At 41.2% G+C, this 22,976-nt stretch overlaps 1 long non-coding RNA gene across 1 annotated transcript in view; it reads left to right on the top strand.

The window, feature by feature from the left end:
* Nucleotides 1-8,533: 8,533 nt before the first annotated feature.
* The window catches only part of LOC122893914, an 82,620-nt gene continuing 68,177 nt past the window's right edge, over nt 8,534-22,976 (top strand). The window contains exons 1-2 of the long non-coding RNA XR_006381718.1: nt 8,534-8,598; nt 8,963-9,045. This is a non-coding gene — a long non-coding RNA (uncharacterized LOC122893914). The remainder of the gene's footprint in view (nt 8,599-8,962; nt 9,046-22,976) is intronic.

The raw sequence follows: 22,976 nt of genomic DNA, 5'->3' as shown, positions 1-22,976 counted from the left end.
ATCTGAAGTTGTCTGATGGGATCACGGTGGAGTTTTTTCCTTCCTTCAAGCGACTGCTTACTTTCTTTTCCCTTGGTACTCGTTCTTTCCTGGATTCACATCCTCTTCTCACGCTTTTGGTGTTGAGGGCGAGGGAATATCTCCTTACCATTTCCCACGATTAGGATGAAGAGGACATTTGGTTGTTGAATGGAAACCTACTCTCAAGAGAGGTAACTAGTAAGGGCAAGAAGTTGAGAAAGAGGATTGCGAAATAATTGGTGGGCATAAAAAAGAAAGATTTACAATTGTTCAGTGAGAGAATTCAGCATGGTGAGGATGATGTGGATGCGGTAACTCAACAATATCACTCAGTGTGAAAGAAGCTGTAGAACAGGACAGCGTGTGGGCTCCATGGCACAGACCTGGCAGGGGGGACCCATCACTGGCCCCCTGTCTGCTAGCCACAGCTGTTCCTGCGAGGCTAATAGATCTTGCTGGACAAGATATAATGTGATCTCAAATCTACTGTGACTCTACTTTTCAAATAGTAGGGTTTTAAATTTATGGACTTATTATAAAAAACGGGAAGTTACAGATTGGGTTTCTATCACCCATGAAGAAATTCTCCTTCACAAACACCCTAAGCGTCGCTGAGCTCTATTATCTCCGCCTTCCTGTGCAATCGTTTTCCCCGTTTGCAGACTTTTCCCGTAGGCTGCCCTGTCAGTGTGATGCTCCCTGCACATGGACGACACGCCACCTGTCTTGTCACCTTTAATCCATCCCCTGCCTGACTCGCACGGTCACATTATAAATCCAGGAAAAGATTCTTGTTTTATTCAAAACCGGTATCAAAGAAAAATTACCCATGGGCAACCAAGCTGTTTTTCCTTTATTCCACTTGCTTTTGAAAGGCTTTATAAAACAATACCATGCATAATTTACAGTCATGAATTTAACTATGCTAGGGCAAGTCACCAAGTTGTTGTTTGGTTTATACCTTTTTTCCTCACAGCATCAGTCATATGCCTGCGATAAACAGCTAACACGGACACGGCCCTTTTACTTCCTGTGTGAGTTTTCTCTGTCTTCCCAATACACTTCTCAAGCACTTAAGGCAAGTTCACCCTCCATCTGACCTTTTCATTGAACCCACAGAGTCACTGCAAGTGGTGTTTTCTCTGGTAGTCTCAAGTTTTAAGTGAGATATTAGGTCTAGTTTCTGAGGCAGTCAGCACAACCCGGATGCTTCCTTGTTTGCTTGTTTTAAATTCCTATGGACTGTACCAACATAAGATCTCATCTCACTTATATTTATCATTCTATAGGAAGACATCATAGAGACAATAAATTTTGCTTAACCTGACCCTTTGATTCAGAGGATGAGTTGAGGGTTATGCCCAAATATTGGTAGGTGGGTGGGTGTGTTTTCACATAAAGAGAAAATGTAGCATGGGAAGAATTTTTTACCATGGTCGTTTAGAAGGTAATGAGCAGGTATGATTCCTTAACACAAGGGCAAACTACTCTGATAGGCTATTTTTACCACATCCCAAGATGATTGTGTTGTAAACTGGGGTCGTGGTATGTGGACTTCATTATCACTGTCAGACCCTTATAGCAAAATTGTTATCCTGATAATTAGCATTCTTGCTCTATGCTTTGTAGATAACAATTTTAGCCCTGGACATATTTCTCAGGTTGCTTTTGGGTCTACGAAAGAATTTCTTTGCTTAAGTATTTTAAAAATGTATTCTGCCTTCAATGTTCTTTTTAATCAGCCACTATTTGTTGAACCTCCTATTTGTGAAGTCTGTACAAGACAGTGAGAGGGAAGGGACCCCTGTCTTCAAGGAATTTATTTAGTGGAAGTAGATGAGTTCGTATGTGGTTTAGAAGTGTGAATATGAGGGCGCCTGGGTGGCTCAGTGGGTTAAGCCGCTGCCTTCGGCTCAGGTCATGATCTCAGGGTCCTGGGATCGAGTCCTGCATCGGGCTCTCTGCTCAACAGGGAGCCTGCTTCCTCCTCTCTCTCTCTGCCTGCCTCTCTGCCTACTTGTGATCTGTCTCTGTCAAATAAATAAATAAAATCTTTAAAAAAAAAAAAGAAGTGTGAATATGAGATTATTAAAAAGAGGCATTTTTAAGCCTCCCAATGAAATGTTTCTACATCTGTGAACAAGAACGAAAACATACAGTGGTGGTTTATATGCCAAGGTGATGCATCTTCGGTTAGATTTTGGTCCTATGAGAAGTTTTAGGCTATGCATACCATAACACACATATTTGTTTATTTATTTGTTTATTTTTCATGCACCTTTATTTAGATCAGTGTCTTTCAACTACATTTTATCTTTAAGGTAGCAAAGACTGGCTGATGTGAGTGGGAGTCAGACTTACCTATTTACTTGTTTCTGCCATTCCCCCCTCTTCATGCACTAGCATCGGAGCATAAACTGAAAGGTCCTGGTTCAGATCAGTAGATACACAAAACCTTATCTTCCAACATTGGATTATTACAACTGTGGTCCATTTACACAAAGATGGTTCAATACACATTATAATAGGCTGGTTGATTGGTGTGTTGCTTAAGTAATCTTATCTCTACGGTATGTCTCTCTTTCTAATCCAGGCTTTCCACCTCATTCAAGCTACTTGGTGTGTGAATTCTGCTCTGGTGATCGATGTTTTGGAGAGCATAGTGACGCTGATGCTTTCATCTCTGGATCGTTAGTAAATTCCGCTGCAACCTCTCATTTCTTTGATCTTTGCCCTTTCTCTACTCATTCTTTTAAACTTCTTAAAACTTTTTAGACTTCTGTAGGGAGTCAAAAGGATTTCCTGTCAGAAATAGGGTTCTTTTGCCGTTTTGTTCAAATTGCTACTCTTCTCCAGTTTGCGGGAAGATTGTAACAGAGAGCTTGGCACCCTTAATCCCAGCCAAATCTTATCCTAAATGGAAAGCTCCAGGTGGTGAGGTAAGTAGTCTCAGTGGGACTTAGAAGGTCAGAGGAAAACATGGTTCAATTTTGAAGGGAATAAAGGTAGAATTGTTTTTTGTTTAAAAAAAAAAAACGCATTTCATTATACACTGTAGAATATTTGGAATACACAAAGAAGTGGAGGAATAAAGAGAAATAAAAATCATCCCATAAACAACTATTTTCCATCTTGGTTAGTTCTGAATGAGGGAGCGGAGGTCACGTTTTGGGCAGACTTACGTGCCCAGTGAAGATTGGCTGTGGTGGAGAAAAAGGTGAGGTGTCTGCCACAGGAGTTTGAGACTGGTCAAATAGAGAACCAGCTAAAGTGAGCCGAAGTTGGGAAGGAATTTGACATTTTAGTCTAGACAATCCATGGACCCAAGATGGTATAATGAAGGACATTGTAGCCAGTGAAATGCCTGGGACTTTAAAGGCCAGGGCACTCAGCCGGTGATAAACAAAGAATGAGGAATTCGGGCAGAAGCAGCTGATTTGGAAGCAGGCTTCAGGCTTGGGATCCATAACAGAAGTGTTTCCTCCATAGAATTTGTGTGGTCAGAAACAAGGGGGTTTAGATAAGTGTAAGACAAACAATCTTATAAAAAGGTTGATCCTGGGGTCCAGAGAGAAAAGGCAGCTTTTTCCTGTGTGGTCAAAAGTATGGCCTGGAAAGGGGCAAAATGGTGAAAACAAAGAGAGATCCAAGGAATGATGTCTACAGTAGGGCCTTCAGACTAGATATTCAGGGAGTCAGCAGAAGGGAGTCGCTACAGGGTGCCCATTAATTTATTACCCAAATTGGGATACTCTTGAAAAGAGAAGGGGTGCTATGAATAGTTGTACAGTGAAATCCAGGACTGTCCCACACCAACCATAGGGCCACTTCTTTTGTCATTAAGTACCTCAACCATACACAATTTGTAGCTTTACCACAGAAATTTCCTATAACCACATTGGCTGTTTGACAATAATTACCTCACTCGTTTTCCTAATATCTGTGCCCTGGGTCTGCCATTTTTTCTTCTGAATTATAAGGAGAACCTCTAAACCGGCTTTCTGCCTCCATTCTCCAAAGTGGTGTCTAAGCCATTCTCTTCCACTTTGTTGCCAGCGGGATAGTTCTAAATCCTCCGTCATTTCTTGCTTCTCTCTCCTTAAAAACTAGTGCTTTGCATGGTTCTTGAGGTAAGGTTTGAACTTGGCATGGCATACTAGTTCAGTGTGGTTGAGCTTATTGAGTCTCTGTTGAGATGTACTTTAGATGGGAGCCTTTCCTCGAGCCCCTCCTGCCTCACCCCTCCATATGTGTGCAGTGATGTTTTCCAGCACCTCTGCACCTTGCTACAAGCTGTTCCCTCTGTCTGGCACAGCCTTCCACACTCTTGACTCATCCTACTTTTTTTTTCCTCCCCAAACTCAGCTTAACTTTCACTTCTTTTTAGAAACATTTCCTGCTTGTTCCCAGACTAAGAGCTCTTTATATTCCCCTTCTTCCCTCAAATATGGGCTAGTATGTATTTTTGTTAGAATTCTGTTGCACTGGTTATAATATTATGTCTTCCCCTACAAGAACGTGTCTCCTTGATGGACAGGACATGGTTTTTTTCCGTTCCCTGTATTATATCACCTAGCACTCTTCTAAATATTTCATTTTTAAAAATGTGAACTTGAACTTATCACACTATTCATCTCTGGAAGATACCCTCTGCTTCAGATGAGTGTTTGTGTCTCTCCAAAATGCATACACTGCAGCCCTAACCCACAGTGTGATGCTATTTGGCGATGAGGTCTTTGGGAGGTAATTAGGGTTAGATGAGGCTGTAAGGGTTGGGCCCCCACGGTGGGATTGGTACTTTTATAAGGAAAGACATCAGAGAGCTTGCTGTCTCTCCACAAGCATGCACCAAGGAAGGGCCACCTGAGCATTTAGGGAGAGAGGGGCTGTTTGCAAGCCAGAGAGAGAGAGAGTCTTCATGAGAAGTTACCAGGCTAACACCCTCATCACAGACCCCAGCCTCCAAAACTGTGAGAAAATTACTTTCTGTTGTTTAAACCACCCAGTCTATGGTATTTTGTTATGGCAGCCAAGGGGACTCATAGACCTTCAGAGGAAGAACTGTCTGTTTATCATTTTGTTTATTGTCTCTAAGACAGATTTTAATTCCATGGTAACTCAACATCTGAAAACATTTGTTTTTCTTTAGTTAAAAAAAGTAGGGGCATGTGGGTGGCTTAGTCAGTTAAGTGTCCAACTCCTGATTTTGGCTCAGGTCATCATCTCAGGGCTGTGAGCTTGAGCCCTGTGTTGGGCTCTGTACTGGGCATGGAGCCTGCCTAGGATTCTCTCTCCTTCTCTCTTTCTCTTTCTGCCTCTCCCTGCTCACACAAGCAGGCACGTGCTCTCTCTCTCTATCTCTCTCTCAAAAAAAGTAATACATGCTTAATGCACAAGAGTTAGAACACACACCCACAGAAAGGGGAAAAAAATATCACCCATAATACAGCACACAGAAAGAATTACTGTTAATATTTTGTTGTTTGGTTTTCTAATGCTATATACAATATAATATACATATGTATTATGTATGTATACACACATATATTTATTCCACAAAAATGGGATCATACACTTACAACTTTGGAGACTACTTTTGATACATAGTTCACATTTTTCTATGACAATAATTATTCTTCTATAATATTATTTTGGCTACCCAACTTTCTATCAGATAAATATATAACTCAACTTTAGAAATACTTCTTGGTCTATTCTTTTAAGAAGTAATTAAAATGTTATTAGTTTATTAGTTCCCCAATTCAATAGTTTTTTCATTCCCACAAAGCTTATGTAGTTTCCTGCTGTTCAAAGTGTGGCAATTTATAGAAAGAATATTATGGAGAATGGTAGAAATAATTTAATTATTCATTGATTAATATATATTTATTATTTATTTATTAAATATTTTATTTATTATTTGACACAGAGAGAGAGAGCACACACACAAGCAGGAGGTGTGGGAGAGGGAGAAGCAGACGCCCCACTGAGCAGGGAGCCTTATTCAGGGTTCGGGCCCAGAACCCTGGGATCATGACCTGAGCCAAGGCAGATGCTTAACTGACTGAGCCACTCAGGCGCCCCAAATATATGTTTGTTAAATACTCACTAGACAGTAGATACTATTTCTACATTTCTGGAGAGAAATTCAGCAACATGTAGCAAGAATCCTAAAAATATGCATGACCTTTGTTCAGTTATTGTTCTTTTAGAAATTTGTTGAAAGGAAATATCATAGATGCACAGATAGATTTATGTTCATTGCAGTATGGAGAGCAAAAGAACGGCTGTGATATAAATTTCCACCAGTGGAGACATAGTTGAAATAATTGTGGCCCATCCATATGATAGAACATTTTCTAGCCATTAAGAGTATTATTTTCAAATAGTATTTAAGGGTGTGGCAATTGCTTAGAATATAATGTTAAGTTAAAAAATTATGTGTACAGTATGTGATCCCAGTTCTGCACAAACCAAAGCAAACCAAAAGTCTGTTCAGAGAAAATAAAATGGAATACCGAAACAGTGATAGTATTTTTTCTAATACCTGGATTCTTGGTAATTTTTACCTTTCCTTTACATTCTCTGTATTTTCCAGAGTTTGTATGGAAAACAGGTATTACTTTTGTGATTAAAAATTTTTTTAAAAAAATGTTTTTAAAAAAGCCGCTGAAAAATATTCAGGATAGTTTATTAATTTCAGAGAAATGTTGCATCTTTTACTAGGATCATTGTTTCATTTTGGTACAATGAAACGCTTCAAAAACAGAGGGAAGATTCATCTTTATGGTGATACCAAAAGCTCTGCGAGTGTTTTTGGTGAAGGGCAAATACACCAAAGATCCTGGGGAGGCATCACCAAGACGCCCTATACACTAATAACTCAAGACACGCCCTCCCACCCTCATAAGCCACTCTCCTGGGGACACCTTTGTCTGCACCCTTCCCCAGCATCACAAACACATCTCATCTGGTCATGGATCACACTGCATAGCAATTGTGTTTCTTTTCCCTCCTGGGTTGTTCAGAGTCTCACATGGTACCTGGTTTATAGCGCTCAGTAAAATGCAGAATGAAGCAATGAATGACTCATCAAATGCCAGTATTTCCTGCTCATTGTGTGAAACCCTGAGACCTGAGCAAACCAGAGCTCATATGTTGGACTTGATGGAGTGATACCAGCTTTACTCAAGAGGAGCACCTCAAGTTATGGGATGGCCTGTGTCCTTACAACCTCAGTGAATAGTTTTCATTCCTTCCCCTTATTCTTGCTCTCCCAGGCTCTTGCCTTACCTATATTAACCTTCACGTTTCTGAACTGAGAACTGTTCCTCAGAAAGGAGGTTGTCTGCTTTGTGGGTCAACTTCCTGCATTATTTGGTCTTGAGTCCTGCAGTGGAGTGGTCCATTTCCACACACTGAACTTCTTTTCCAAGTGGGCTGGGGGAGGCTGCTGGGGTCCTCTGACCTCAAAAGCCTAATCAAAGAGCAGCCATATAGTAAAGACACTGGAGAGAGGGAATATTGACCAATGCTTTTCTTTTATGTGGCAGCACAAAAAGATGGGGGTCTAGGCTGGAAGTAGGAGTCTTGCTAACAAGCAACCACCCCTCTGGCTGCTCTCATTGTCATGTGAAGGAATTGAAGTCAATGAGCAGATGGTTAGAGCACAGGACCCTTCTGTTAATTTCAAATTCCATTCCTATGGTGTAGGACTGATTAATAGGACATGGGTCACGTTATGGTTCCCAAAGCCCTGCCCACAATTCCTGCTGAAATCAGTGCGAACTATGGATTCATAGCTGAGGGCAGTTTGGTTTCCTTAGATGAAAAGTAGAGAGTATATGGTGTGTATGTGTGTTGCAGGGGTTGGGGGTGGGAGGCTCTAAGATTGAGAAGTGCTGAGTATTGGCCTTTTCCAAGAGAAGAGACTAAAGACATCCCTCTGTATTTGGGGATAGCCCTGTCTTAGCTGTTATGAATCACTCCACTGAAAGAAAGAAATAAGAGCTCTCATCCGTCATAGATTCCATTTAATGTTCATGCCCAAAATAAACTGAGTTCTTGCCCTAATTTGGTTCACTATTACTTTTCAGCCTCAGGGAAGGGATCATCCCCATGTCTTCTCTTCCTGATATTTGAAGAGAAGAGAGTGAGAGCAGAAAAATTGAAAAGACTGATTCTGCCTTGCAAGGAGTGGAATTAAGGCCACTGCCCTTCACTCCAGGATTACTTTGTGGCCAATGGCTCATGTTGATTTTCTGAAGTGTACCCCCTCTTATTAATGAAGGTTGTTTAAGGTCACCATGCTTGGCCTTCTTCTCTCGAGTGTCTCTCTTCCTGCCCAGCCAAGGCAGATCTCAACTCCTGTTTTGTCTCCTGATAAGGCTGCCCATTCTGCGTGGGATTCTGAAAGACTCTACTATATGATATTCTGTTTTACAGACGATTGCCAAAAAGCCATTTACATTGTCCAGACAATGAAAGTGAATGCATTTTCTGTTTTCTCTAGGAGCTCTTCATGGAGGGGAGCAGAGAATTCAACTTTTTCATTTGACAAGATCAAGCTGATAGTAGGTGTGTTTCAGTTCAGGGCCTGCAAAGCTGTGTCCCCTGGGGGGATGTCCCACCCCACCTCTCAGGGGCTCCTTGTGCCAAGAACTTGCTCTCTCACTTTGTGTAACTTGAAAATAAATTTTGATATCCTTTAGGGCTAATGCTATGCTTTATTTTCTTCTTTAAAATTGGTATCCTTGTTCCTGTGATTTTTTTATATTAATTTTAGAATCATTGTCATATTCCAATCAAAGTTATTTTAGGGTTTGACTGTACTTTTACTAAATGTATAGATTAATTTGGAGAAACTTATCCCTATAGAATATTAAGTCTTGTCACAATGACATATCTCTCCATTTATTTGGTTTTCTTTCCTATATTTCAGGAAAGCTCAAGTTTTCCAATGGAAGTCTTATACATGTTATTCCAGTATACAGTTCAGTGCCTGGATACTGAAACTTTTATTGAGTGAGTATATTTTTGTGGATATTATGAATACAATAAGAGTTCAAAGTTTTTTTTTATTCATTTTTTATCTCAGAGTCTTTTGAAGCATCTTTTTCCATTCTAATATTGGAGATTTTCTTGAATTTTCTATGTATATAATAATATAGTCTGAAAATCAGGATTTTTCTTTCTAATCCTTATGCATCTCATTTTTTAAATGACCTATTTTACTTGATATGGTTTCCAGTACAATGTTGAATAGAAACAGGGATGGAGGTCTGTTTCTTTTTCAGGAATGTAATGGGAAATCAAATTCTCAGCATAAAATGTATCCTTTAAATGGATGCCCTTTATCAAAGTAAGGAAATTCCCCTTCTATTCCTAGTTTTCTTTTCTTTTCTTTCTTTCTTTTTTTTTAAGATTTTATTTACTTATTTGAGAGACAGAGGGAAAGTGGGGGGAGGACACAGAGGGAGAGTGAGAGGGCAAAGCAGACTCCCTGCTAAGCAGGGAGCCCTATACTGGTTTCCATTCCAGGACCCAGAGACCATGACCTGATCCAAAGGCAGACACTTGACTGACTCAGCCACCCAGGCACCCCAATTGCTAGTTTTCTATCTCTTAAAATCATGGGTGGGTTTCCAGTTTTATAGAAATTGCTTGACTAGATGTGCTAATACTTATTTTCTGCACATATGTTTATCTGGTGTTCATTCTTTAATATTTGCTTATTGGAACACAGACACAAACGGGAGGGAATATGGCCTGAGGGTTAAGACTGCAGGCTGTGCAGTAAGGTTGTGCTGAGTTTGAACTCTTGTTCTATCACTTTCTGACCCTTAATGTAGGCAGATCACACAAGCCCTCTGTTCTGCCTCTTCTCCCAATGAAGTTAACAGTAACACCTAATACACAGATACCAACAAAATAATCAAGTAAAGCTTTTACAGATTTTATTTATTTATTTTAGAGAGAATGAGAGAGCATGAGCCAGTGAAAGGGCAGAGGGGGATGGAGAGGGAAAAGCAGGCTCAGCCCTGAGCGCAGAGCCCAGTGCTGTGCTCAGTCTCACCATCCTGAGATCATGCCCTGAGTCAAGATCAAGAGTCCCAAGTTCAACTGACTGAGCCCCCAGGTGCCCCTCAAGTAAAGCTTTTAGAATAGTTCCCAGTGCTTTGTAAACATTCACTGTATGTCAGCTGCTATTCTGCTTCCCATTGCTATTAGTCCTCAGAAATTCTTTGTGTAGTTTCGGTATCATGATTATGATGGTATCTAAAGGGAGACTGAGAAATTTCTCTCTCATTTTACTCTCCAATATAGTTTATATAGGATTAGGATATATGTTCACTGAAACTTTGGTGATAAAAATCATAAAATTAAAATAAAAATCATCAGGCCTTGGAATATATATGGATGCATTTTTGCTGTTTTAAAAAATACATGGATATATTTAAACTTCTTATTTCTTGTTGAGTCAATATTGACAAATTTGACTAAAAATTATAAATTTAGATCTCAAAATTTGGATCTATGCATTCACTCATATCATTTCTTCAATCGCTAGTACATTTGAAATAATTATCCTTTCTACTTCTAACCTTGATTAATTTGTACTGTCTCTTTTTCCAGACCAGTCTTATCAGAAGATAGTCTATTCGATTTGCCATTTCGTTTTTCATTCCTTTCTATTGTTTCTTCCTGTTGTCTTTATTGTATTCATTCATCTTTCCTTTTTCTGACTTCTTGAATGCTTAGCTCATCATATATAAATATTCATATACATATATATTGATGTTGTTATATATATTAGCTAATATATATATATAAGATGTATTATATGTATTAGCAGGTTATGCTAATGATTTCTACTGTGACTTCTTTGTTAATGCAAATTATTTGGATATATGGTTTGTTCCATTGTTTCAAAATTATGTCTTCCTGCTGCACTTTGGGGATTCAGGATTCTATATTGCCTTTAGGTCAATGTTGATAATTGTAATTTGAATCTTCTGTGTCTTATCAATTTTTGGTCTGGGTGATTTATCACTTTCTGGGAAGGCATATTGGAATTGTTCCCTATGATTTTCCTTTTAATTCCTGAAACTTTGTGGCTTTTTGCTATATTTATTTTGAGACCATATTGCTCAGCATAACAGAACGAGGCTCATTCTCTCTCTCCTCCCCACCACCCTCCAAATTCCTTTTCATTTAATTTGTTTATGAATAATTCTATTTGCCTTAAATTCTGTTTTGCCTGGTACTAATAAGGCTCCACTAACTTTCTTGCAGCTGCTATTTGCCTGATAAATGTTTCTTTTTTCATCTATTCCAAATATCATTCAGTTGGAATTTTAAAAGTGCCGGTCTGAGACCATATTATAACCAGTGGTTTTAATGTTTTTTTCCATTTATTACTGGTATATTTGGAACTTTTTTCTTCCATCTGATTTTCTGTTTTCGTCTTACTCTCCTTTCTCTTTGCTGTTCTTTTTGCTCCTTTTGTCCTTACATTTGATTTTTTATTTTTTCCCCCTTTTATAAGTTGGAAGTTATATTTTTTGTTTCTGTTAGTGGTAATCTTTAAATTTTGCCATCAATGCGTAAGTATAAAGTGAACACTTCCCAAACAGTGTAAGGACTTCCACTCTCCTCCCGCTTTTTTTTAAAATTGTGGTAACATACACCTAATGTTAAATATACCATCTTAACTATTGTTTCCTCCCTAGAATGTTTCACTTATATTTAATTTTTTAAAAAGATTATTTATTTATTTATTTATTTGACCGACAGAAATCACAAGTAGGCAGAGAGGCAGGCAGAGAGAGAGGGGGGAGCCGACTCCCCGCTGAGCAGAGAGCCCTATGAGGGCCGAGATCCCAGGACCCTGGGATCATGACCTGAGCCGAAGGCAGAGGCTTTAACCCACCGAGCCACCCAGGTGCCCCTAACTTTTATTTTTTAACATTTTAAATTTAAAATCAATTAACTAACATATAATGTATTATTAGTTTCAGGGGTATAGGACTGTAATTCATCAGTCTTATATAATACCCAGTGCTCACTACATCACATGCCCTCTTTAATGTCCATCACCCAGTCACCCCTTTCCCCTACTCACTCCCCTCCAGCAACCCTCAGTTTGTTTCCTATGATTAAGAGTCTCTTATGATTTTTCTCCCCCTCTGATTTGATCGTGCTTTATTTTTCCCTCCCTTTCCCTATGATCCTCTGTTTTGTTTCTTTATTTATTTAAATTCAGTTAATTACCATGTAATGTATTATTGGCTTCAGAGGTAGAGGTCAGTGATTCATCAGTCTTATAGAACACCCAGTGCACGTTACATCCCGAGCCACGCAGTCACCCCATCTCCCTACCTCTCTCCTCTAGCAACCCTCAGTTTCTTTCCTCTTATTAAGAGTCTCTCACAGCTTGTCTCCCTCTCGGTTTTGTCTTGTTTTGTTTTTTTCATCTTAACTATTTTTACATGTACAGTTCAGTGGTATTAAATATATTCATAATGTGTTGCCATCACCACCATCCCTGTCCCCGATGGACACGTCTTGTCAAACCGGAAGTCTGTATTCATTAAACAACTCTCCTTGCTGTCTCTATGATTTTCTGTCTCTGTGATCTTCACTACTCTCAGGACCCCATGGAAGTGGAGTCACAATATATTTGTCATTCTGTGGCTAGCTGATTTCACCTAGCAGAGTGGGAAGCTCCCACTTTTCAAGCTCGACTCTTCTCCCATTTTCATGTTCTCAGTGCCTACTAATTTCTTCTATCTTGTTTCCAACTTCCTGTTAGCCATCATATTATTATTGTTTTCTTTATAGGCAAATTTACTTAGATTGATTACTCTAGATACAGAGATTGGCGTTCATTATAGCATTTGGTACCTTGCTCCTTTGCTTTGGACTACATTTCTTTCTTCGTGAGCTATGGTTTTAGCAGATGTTTCAGTGAGGATCTCTGAGCGACAAATGCTTCCTTGTCATTGTCTACGCGTGGTTTTTTTTTTTCCCCTGCTCTCTCCTTGAATTTTGGGCTTCTCAGGTGTATGATTCTAGGTTGACAGTTATTTTCTCCCAATGGTATGAAAATACTGTTTCGTTTTCCTGTGGAATATGCTATTGCTACTAGTAAGTTGGCTGCCAGCCTGGCTGTCATTCTCTTGTAGGTAATTTGTCTCTTCTCTGCTCAGAAGGTTTTCTATTGATTTTGAAATTCTGCACCACCATGTGTCTCTTGGTAGATTTATTTTTATTTATCCTCTTTAGCATTTGGGTAGTTTTTCATTCTAAGGAATTAAACATTCAGTTTTGAAAAAAAAAATCTGAACCATTGTCTTTTCAAATCCAGCTTGAATTTATTCTGGCTTTTCTCTCTTTCTGGAGATGCATTTTGGGCTTCCACATTCTAGTGTTCATACTGACTTCACATTTCCTGTCTCTTTATCTCTCTCTGTGCTATATTCTGCATGATTTCTTTAGATCTATTTAACATTCATCTTACACTCTCTTCTAATCTATTAAATCTGTTGTATCTCTCGAGATTTTCAATTTTTTTTGAAGATTTTATTTATTTATTTGACAGAGATTGCAAGTAGGCAGAGAGGCGGGCAGAGAGAGAGAGGGGGAAGCAGGCTCCCTGCTGAGCAGAGAGCCTGCTGTGGGGATTGAGCTGAGCTGAAGGCAGAGGCTTTAACCCACTGAGCCACCCAGGTGCCCCAAGATTTTCATTTTTAACACTGTATTTTTCATTCCTAAAGTTTCCATTAAAAAAAAAAAATCCTTTGGGTACCTGGGTGGTTCAGTTGGTTAAGTGTCTGCTTTAGCTCAGGTCATGATCTTGGGATTCTGAGATCGAGCCGCGCATCAGGCTCCTTGCTCAGTGGGGAGTCTGCTTCTTCCTCCCCTTCTGCCCCTCTCCCCTGCTCATGCTTGTGTTCTACCCCCCTCTCTCTCAAATAAATGAATAAGAGCTTTAAAAAAAGTCATTTTTCATACTTTTATTTATGATTTCCATTCTTTTAAAAGTATCTTAATCATCTTACATATATGGATTTTGTTGTCTGTGTCAGAAACATGGAATGATAATTCCTTCACATATTATATCCACTGGCATTCCCTCTTTGTGATTTATTCATTTCTTTTGTGGATTTTAATACTTTATTTTGAGCTCTCTATCAACAGGTTTTTTTTTTTTTTTTCTTGTGGGACTTCTGTGTCCCCACTTGGTTTAAGCATCCCTACAAGGAACAGCTGAAGTATGGTTTCAGGAAAGTTATGTATATCTTGCAAAGGGGGACATAGTAGCAGCAGAGAGGTAAGTCCTGAGTGAGAGAGGACAAAATTGATAGATTCAGATCCTGGAGTAGGTGAGAAGCTGGAAGATGAGGAGCCTAGGGATAACTTCATAGAAAAGAAGAGGAATACCTCTTTCTCGGAAATAGGAGAGAGGCCAAAACTGTAGTAAAAAAAAATACAGGGGAATTTTGAGTAAAGCAATGACCTGCCAATCTTCTCAGAATAATAAATGAGTTTGTCTCTTTAGTGAAGGCAGTCACATGTGTCTGAGGAGACCAGTGCTGTTAGAAGTGGCATGTGGAGATAGGAAAAGTTAATGGAAAAGGTTGTCAAGAAGGAGTGAGGACTCAGGCAGGGTTTAGAGAGAATGGACACATGGGATGTAAACTGTGTGCTTTGGTGTTTTGTCCCACATCCTTTGGCAGCTATAGAATGGGGAGGAGGAAAAGTGAGAGTATCTCAGATTTGATGAGTGGAAATCTGGCCACTCAGGAGGTAGATTATGAGTGAGTAATTCTAAGGTTCAGGGGAAAACCCTGCTAAAGTCCTTTCTGATAGGTCAAGGCTGGGAAGGGGGCAGAGGAAGCCTAAAGGACACTGATGGATGAGGACACAAGAGAAGGATCTAGAGAATGGAGGCCCAGTGGAGGTGAGGACAGTTTTAGTAGGAATTAGAGAGCTGTAGGGTGAGAAATAAAGGAGGTTTAGGTCAGAAAAAGATTTTTCGACTTGAGTACCTTGGTGATAGAATAGTGCCCAGTGCTGAGCATATCAATAATTCTTTGTGAATTGGTTATTTACTGCATACTTGCTATCTAGAGGAAACATTAGTTGCTCTGAGCTTCAGCACAGCATTCTCTCTATTTCATTTCCTTCTTCTTTACTTTTCTTTTTTTTAAAGATTTTATTTGTTTGTTTTATTTGTTTGTTTGTTTGTTTTAAGTAGGCTCCATGCCCAGCTTGCCTTGAACTCATGACCCTGAGACCAAGACCTGAGCTGAGATCAAGAGTCAGAAGCTTAACCCATGGAGCCACCCAGATTCCCCTCAATTTCTTCTCTAAAAAGTGGGAATAACCAGCCTTGCAGAAGGATTATCATACATTTTATTTCATGATTTTTATTTTTTTGGCATCACAATCTCTTTATTATGTTTTCCACTTGCCCAGCCTCTGGGAGCATGAGCTCCTTCAGGAGTGAAGGCTAAGCCATGGGAAGGAGCATGTAGCTGTAGGGATGGGAAGACAAGACCTGGGGATGTTCTTTTCAGCTTTTTGTCAAGTTACCTGCTACAGAAAGGACATAAGGGACCAGAGGGCATTGTATCCTCCAGGTAGTTGAGTGTTCCCAGAGCCCCCCTCTTCTCCGGCCCCCATAATCCTGTGTTTGGCTAGGAGACGGATCAGATCTGGACCATCTCTTCAAGAAGGCTAAACCTGAAGGCCTTTGTTTCATATGGCTGAATGCCAACCCACACTACACAAACTGGAACATGATTGGGCTTCTTAACCACTGGCCCAGACCAGATGTGACACCCTCTCCTCAATCTGGGTCATCAGAACCCAAAGGGAGGAGGGTTTTCCTTAGTGCTAGCTGGGTCTAGTGGAAATTCCATCACCTGTTTATCTTCTTTCCTTTCAAGGTAGTCAGCAGGAAAGCAACCATGGAGGAAATGCCCAGTCCCACCTCACCCCGGGGGCTGATCTTACAGCCCATTAATATTTTGATGCATTAATATTTTCCATTCTCCATCCATTCATCTTGCTTTTTAAGAAAATGTTTATATGAGGCGCTCATCAATTTACAAAAATCTCCAAGGGTTTTGTCTAAAATCTTCGTAGTCGTTGAATCCTGCTTCTTCAAGTGCTTGCCCAGAGTTCCTTGAATGTCTGCTTTCAGACTGAGCTTTTGGTGTACAGCAGATAATGCTGCTGCTTCCTGAGGGCGGCCCAACTCCCCTCCTGTCAGTCAGCCATGACTTACATTTTCCTCAGTGAGCCAGCTGCTGCCTCTGCAGCAGCCTGTGGGGTGTTTCTCCAGAGTGGCGAATGTCATCAGTGGTGCTGTGGCTTGGCCATTGTCAGTGCCAACTGTGGTTGCATCAGCTGTGGTTGCATCAGCTCTCCTTTTCCATAAGGCATGCAGGCTGCATAAGGCATGCAGGCATGCATAACTGCAGCGGGCTTTGTGAGTCCCTGTCAGCATTTCTTCCCTGTTGCCTTCCTGGTCTCAGTTGTTTCTAGGAGGGAGAAGAACTTTCTTACTGAGTCATCACTCACTGGCTGTGGTGTGGGGTATTAGAACAGCTTTTAACTTCTTGTTAATTCGTGATCCCTACTTTACACACACACCCCCACCTGGAGCTCTGAGGATGTCTTGAGGGAGGAGATTCATAGGAAGGAATTGATTTAATGGGATATTTGCCTGGGATGGGACATAATTCCTCCCAGCCCAGTCTTTCTGATCCCCTGTTGGTGGGGAAGGGTCTGTTCACACCGGGCCATCTCACTGGACTTGCTCCGAGGTCTATGTAACTGCAAAAAATGCAGGAAATCAAGGATGGGATTGCATTCATTCTCCAAAAAGTGCTTATTTGCGACTGGCCTACTTAGGAAAATGGAGTGGAAAAGGAAGGAAAGTTTTGATGCAGAAAGAAAAATAAGGTAGTAAAAGGTAGAAATAGAGGACCACAGTGGAAGGTCAAGCAGATGGGTCACGTCGGCTCTAAAATGGTCCAGGGTGGTGCTCTTCCTTATTCTGCCCTGGATATTCCATTTCTGCTGATATTTCTAAGTCATAAATCAAGGGTATGTATTTGAAGAATTCTGCCGGTATGTGAGCATTGGGGAAACCCTCAGGATGGGGTAGGGCCTGCTGGTGCTAGAGGTGGGCAGGGCGTGAGGGGAACAGCAGAGACAGGTGTTGGATGGAGTAGCCACGCCCATGGAGCACAGGGTCTCTCCTTTTTTTTTTTTTGAATTTAAATTTTAATTTATTTTTTATCTTGAAGTACATTAAACAACAAATATGTTAAAAATATATTTCTGAGAAATAATTCTTAGAAATAATTTCTGAAAAATCAGAAAAAAATGGGAAAATGCCTTTATGTATTAATACTTTATTTTTTAAAATTAATTTATTTATTTTCAGCATAACAGTATTCATTATTTTTTCACCACACCCAGTGCTCCATGCAATCCGTGCCCTCTATAATACCCACCACCTGGTACCCCAACCTCCCACCCCACCGCCACTTCAAACCCCTCAGATTGTTTTTCAGAGTCCATAGTCTCTCATGGTTCACCTCCCCTTCCAATTTCCCTCAACTCCCTTCTCTTCTCCATCTCCCCATGTCCTCCGTGTTATTTGTTATGCTCCACAAATAAGTGAAACCATATGATAATTGACTCTCTCTGCTTGACTTATTTCACTCAGCATAATCTCTTCCAGTCCCATCCATGTTGCTACAAAAGTTGGGTATTCATCCTTTCTGATGGAGGCATAATACTCCATAGTGGATATGGACCACATTTTCCTTATCCATTCGTCCGTTGAAGGACATCTTGGTTCTTTCCATAGTTTGGCGACCGTGGCAATTGCTGCAATAAACATTGGGGTACAGATGGCCCTTCTTTTCACGACATCTGTATCTTTGGGGTAAATAGGGTCTCTCATTTTTAAAAGAAACTTCGGAGTTTGGCCTGTAAAGGACAATGCAATGCGTCACTTCTGCCCAGCTGGGGTGGGAAATTGCTACTTTTTGTTCTTTCAGGATTCCAAAAGTCTATAGGAGATGAGCAGATCTTTCTTTACCCCCCGCCCCTTTTTTTAACGTCACAGTTAACAAAACCTTCCCCATTCCCCCTTAGGAGGATCAACTCTTTTTTTCCCCTCATTGGGTCCACAATAATCCTGAGCATTGTCAAGGTACTTTGCAGATGAGAAAGCTGTGTATTGCCCAGATCTTTCCCCAGAGGTCAGCTTTTCCCAGACCAATTCCTGATCAACTGCTTCATATTTTGAGTAGGTGGGGCATTGCCTTTGCGCATATGCGAACATTTGACATGGCTGTTTACCTAAAGGGCTTTCTCTTTGGAGCCCCTGAAGGACTATTCCTCCTTGCTCCGTGTCAGAGTATTTGGGCTGTGATTATGCAGCATGCTAATCTCTAGACATCCATGGTTTTATTCAATTTTTTCCCTACGAAGTAGGCATGATCATTAATCTCATTTTATAGAGGAATAAAATGAAATCAGAATGGTTGCATCAGGCAACCCCAAGTAATGCAGTTACAGATTTGAACTCAAGTTAGGATTTGAACTCAATTCTGTCCTACCCCAAAGCCTAAATGTCTAACCAGTCTGCTGGGAACTCTCAGTCAGTGCCCCTGTCTCCTCTAAGTTGTACCTGAGCTTTGGTGCATGTGGCTTTCTTTTTCTAGGAAGAAGGATCATGGTCTATGTTAGACTGCAGCCGGGGGGGGGGGGGGGGCAGGGGCAGGGGATCGCATGCACTGATTGGCTGAGGACTGTGTACCTACCCAGTCCTGAATCAAACCAACCGGAAGAGAGTGAGTGAGATTATTAATAAGGTCATTTTTGCCCTAACAGCATGACCCTTTCATTATGTTTAAGGGCGAAGGTGAAGTGGATGAGTAGGAGACATCCAACAATACCCAATACAGACAGTATTTCTTCCCTTGGTGTTTTTTTTTTTTTTTTTTTTTTAAGATTTTGTTTATTTATTTGACAGAGAGAGAGATCACAAGTAGGCAGACAAACAGGCAGAGAGAGGGGAAAGCAGGCTCCCCGCTGAGCAGCGAGCCCCACGTGGGGCTCGATCCCAGGACTCTGGGATCATGACCTGAGCTGAAGGCAGAGGCTTTAACCCACTGAGCCACCCTGGCAACCCAGACCTCCTATCTTAATGGGACAGGATAAAAGCAAATTCGGCTTCTAGCAGGAAGCTTGTCATTTCTTCATTGTTCTCTTTGATTTGAGGAGTTTAATATCCTGCTTTTCCTCCACCCCGCAATCAGAGTCTATTTAGTGAGACAGGATGCTCGGACCAACTAAGAGACACTTCCTTTAGATGCAGTTCTAATTAGAGTTGCTGCTTCTGAGAAACACTTTCATTCCCTGAGTTACACATTCCTTTGGTTTATTTTCCACTTGTTTAAGAGTGCATAGTCTCAGATTCTGAGGGTGGGTAAAAAAGAGGAAGAGCATTTGAAAATGAGAATGTGAAGGAAGATGGGAGTCTTTTCATAAGAAACCAAGTGGAGTGATGACTGCCTGTGTCTGAAAATATAATTATCCTCTTTTGTTTGCTTGATAGAGTTTTGATAGATAGAATCTTGACAGCTCTATTATGAAATGTTAAAATGTAATTTAGGTTAAAAAAATCTTAATTAACTTAAATTATAGTCTGAAGTCATATTCTAGGCTTTGATCCTTTTATCGTGTGTGACCCAGCAGGGGCTGCAGGTGCAGCTAACCCAGCTGCCGTGTTTGCATAAAAGAAAGAAATTGTTAGTTGGCTCACTGGACGCCCCGGGGGGTGGGGGTACATATGGATGCCCGGAGGGAAACCAGTGGGATTTGCTTCCTGTTCAGAAATTCCTGGCTGAGGCTTTTAAATTTAGAGCCGAGGGGGCATTGTGTATACTTCCACCCATTAGAGAAGAAAGCCCAAGCTCCTTAGGGTGACATTAAGGCTCTTCAGGACATGGCCTTCAATACCTCCTTGGGCTTAGGGAGATGTATGATGCAATGGGGAGAGTGTGGGCTTCAGAGTTGTAGGTGCAGACTCTTACCTCTCCTGCGGCTTGCTGAGTGTTCGAGGATTAACTCTTTAAGGGCTCTGAGTGTCAGTTTCCTCAGTGTGCTACGAAAGCCAAGAAGTCACACTGACCTTCCTTGTGAGGTCATATTATCCCATCACCCTCCATACCTGCTGTACCCTTCCTCTTCCTCCCCCCCTTCCATATATATATATGTATTTAGAGAGAGGGAGAGGGAGAGAGAAGGGGAGAGGGAGAGAGAGAATCTTAAGCAGGCTCCACGCTCAGTTCAGAGCCCAATGCTGGGCTCAATCTTACGACCCTGAAATCATGACCTGAGCGAAAATCAAGAGTCAGACGCTTAACCCACTGAGCCACCCAGGTGCCCCTTCCTTTCCTTATATCCTGCTACTTTTACTTCACAGGGCCTTTCTCCCTCATACCTCCTGCCATCAAGCAGACTGAACATTCATGGGGTGGAGGCTGGATGTCTTCCTTGCTGCCCACCCCACCACCCCCCACCCTTCATCTCTGCCCTTAGTAGAATAATTTGTAACATGGTACATAGTTAAGTCCTGGATACAACTTTGCTAAGATGAATGTTTATTAACAGTTTTCATTGTCCATTTGGCTTTCTTAACAAATAGCCATTAAAAAAATGAAAAACTTTGGTGAGTCAGAATGAGAGAGGGTAGATGAAGGTGAGAAATAGCTTTGTCGCAAAGGCGCTAGATTTGAAAACCCTGAGTTCAACTCCTGGTGAACTGCTGACCTTGGGCAAGTTACTATTCTGTGTCTCAGCCTCCTTTGTAAAATGGAGATGGAAATAGGACCCACTTCATTGAGTTGTTGTGAGGAGAAAATAAGATAATGAATATAACACATACTTAAGGACTTAAGGTAGGTACTTTATTAGCATGAACTGTTAATTGTTTTCTTAGCAGATTAGTTCTGCAAGGTAAGAACTCCACACTTTTTTTCTTTTTTTTTAAGATTTTATTTATTTATTTGACAGACAGAGATCACAAGTAGTCAGAGAGGCAGACAGAGAGAGAGAGAGAGAGAGAGAGGAAGCAGGCTCCCTGCTGAGCAGAGAACCCGATGTAGGGCTCGATCCCAGGACCCTGGGATCATGACCTGAGCCGAAAGCAGAGGCTTTAACCCACTGAACCACCCAGGTGCCCTAAGAACTCCACACTTAAGACTTTCAGAAAAGGTCTTATTCTTTCAGGAAATGAAAACTGAGCACGAGTAGAGAAAGGCTTTCTGCTCATGTTGCCAAGGTGGGAGATCAAGAGATCCTTCCATAGCATGTTTCCCTTAGACAGTCTGAGCATGACTGGGGGGCAGGGGGATGATGGGCTGTGAATACTGTGCCCCAGCCCAGTCACACTGCCTGTTTCACCATGTCAGGAAGCTGCCAATGTCGCCTTGAACATTTTCAGAAGGTACCCATCATGAGGACTAAATCCTACACTGATTTTACGAGTCAGTAATAACATTTGTTAATAATAATAATAAGTCAATAATAACATTTGTCAAGCCCTTATGACACATCTACTGAGTATTTTTATGTAAGTAATTAATTTAATACTCACAGCAATCCCCTAAAGTAGTTCCTATGAGTATCGCCGCCTCACAGAGGAGGAAACTAAAGCACGGGCAGTCAAGTCAGCTGCCTAAGGTGAGATGGGTAGGGGTGATAGAGACAGGGCGTGCACCCAAGCTGGTTCACCCTGGACCCCAGGCCCTTCACCCCTGCCCCTACTGCCTCTCCCTATTCCGGATAGCTGTACTGTACGGTCTGGCATGAGCCCACAGACACCCACCTGACTGCCCTTTCCCATGTGGGGGCTCTTCTCTTTGGTTTATTGACTCAATCTCTGACCCTTTATTGAATGGTGATAAAAGGGAATGCATTTTTGAACTTTAATGCCAAACAATAGCCTTTAATGTGCTATTATTTCAAAGGGGGAATCATGATTTAAAAGGGGCGTAGTGAAGTTCAATGAATTTACTTGTCCGATAGGTGACTTTCCTAAGGCTTGGGGTGAGTTGAAGAGACCTGAACACAAGCCACAGAGACCGTTGTGATGCCTTGACTGGGGGCCTACAGCAAGGGTCCAGTGTGAAGGCTGATGAAAAGGCCCAGCTGCAAAAATGGGTAGACACACATTTCCTTTCTCCCATCTCCTCAGATGCTCTTCCCACGCTGGGACCCTCCCCTGGCTCTCCAATACCACCCCCCCCAACCCCTGCAAGAAAATGAGAACTAGTTTTTCAGTAAACATTGCACATGCTTATTGTGACTCCCAGGGTGGGAATCAAGTTTTGGAGGAAGCAAGAGAACACGTGACTTATTATTCTTCAGAACATCTTGGATTCCATTCTCTTGTCTCTGAGGAAACCCTGATGGTGCTCTAGGCTGTCTCTTGTGCCTGGGGGTGCCACAGGGCGGTGGTGGTGGTGGGGCATTCACTGCCTCAGGGGAAATCTCAAGAGACTATTTCTCCTGTTTGGTTTCAGCTTTTCCTGAAATAGGGATTCTAAGTGAGGCTTAGAGGATCATTTATACAAGGTTCTTTCTTTTTGAACCTGATGGTTTAACTAAATCTGCTTTGGGGCAAGGTTTTTTTTGTTTTTTTGTTTTTTTTTTTAAACTTCACTTCTTTCTGTGAACAGTTGTTTACCATGCAAAATCCCCATGTATAAACAGGAGGGGTGTTAATAATGCTTCAGAAGTTATTGTGAAAAACGACTTGGCCTCAGGCATCTGTATATAACGTGTTAGGACACACAGTTGAGTTACTCAGCCAAGGTACCAGCAGGACCTAAGGGAGTCGAGGCTCCCTACCGGCC

Source organism: Neovison vison, chromosome 13 (genome assembly GCF_020171115.1).
Source record: "Neovison vison isolate M4711 chromosome 13, ASM_NN_V1, whole genome shotgun sequence".
Lineage (NCBI taxonomy): Eukaryota > Metazoa > Chordata > Mammalia > Carnivora > Mustelidae > Neogale > Neogale vison.
This window is presented reverse-complemented; position numbering and strand designations above follow the sequence as displayed.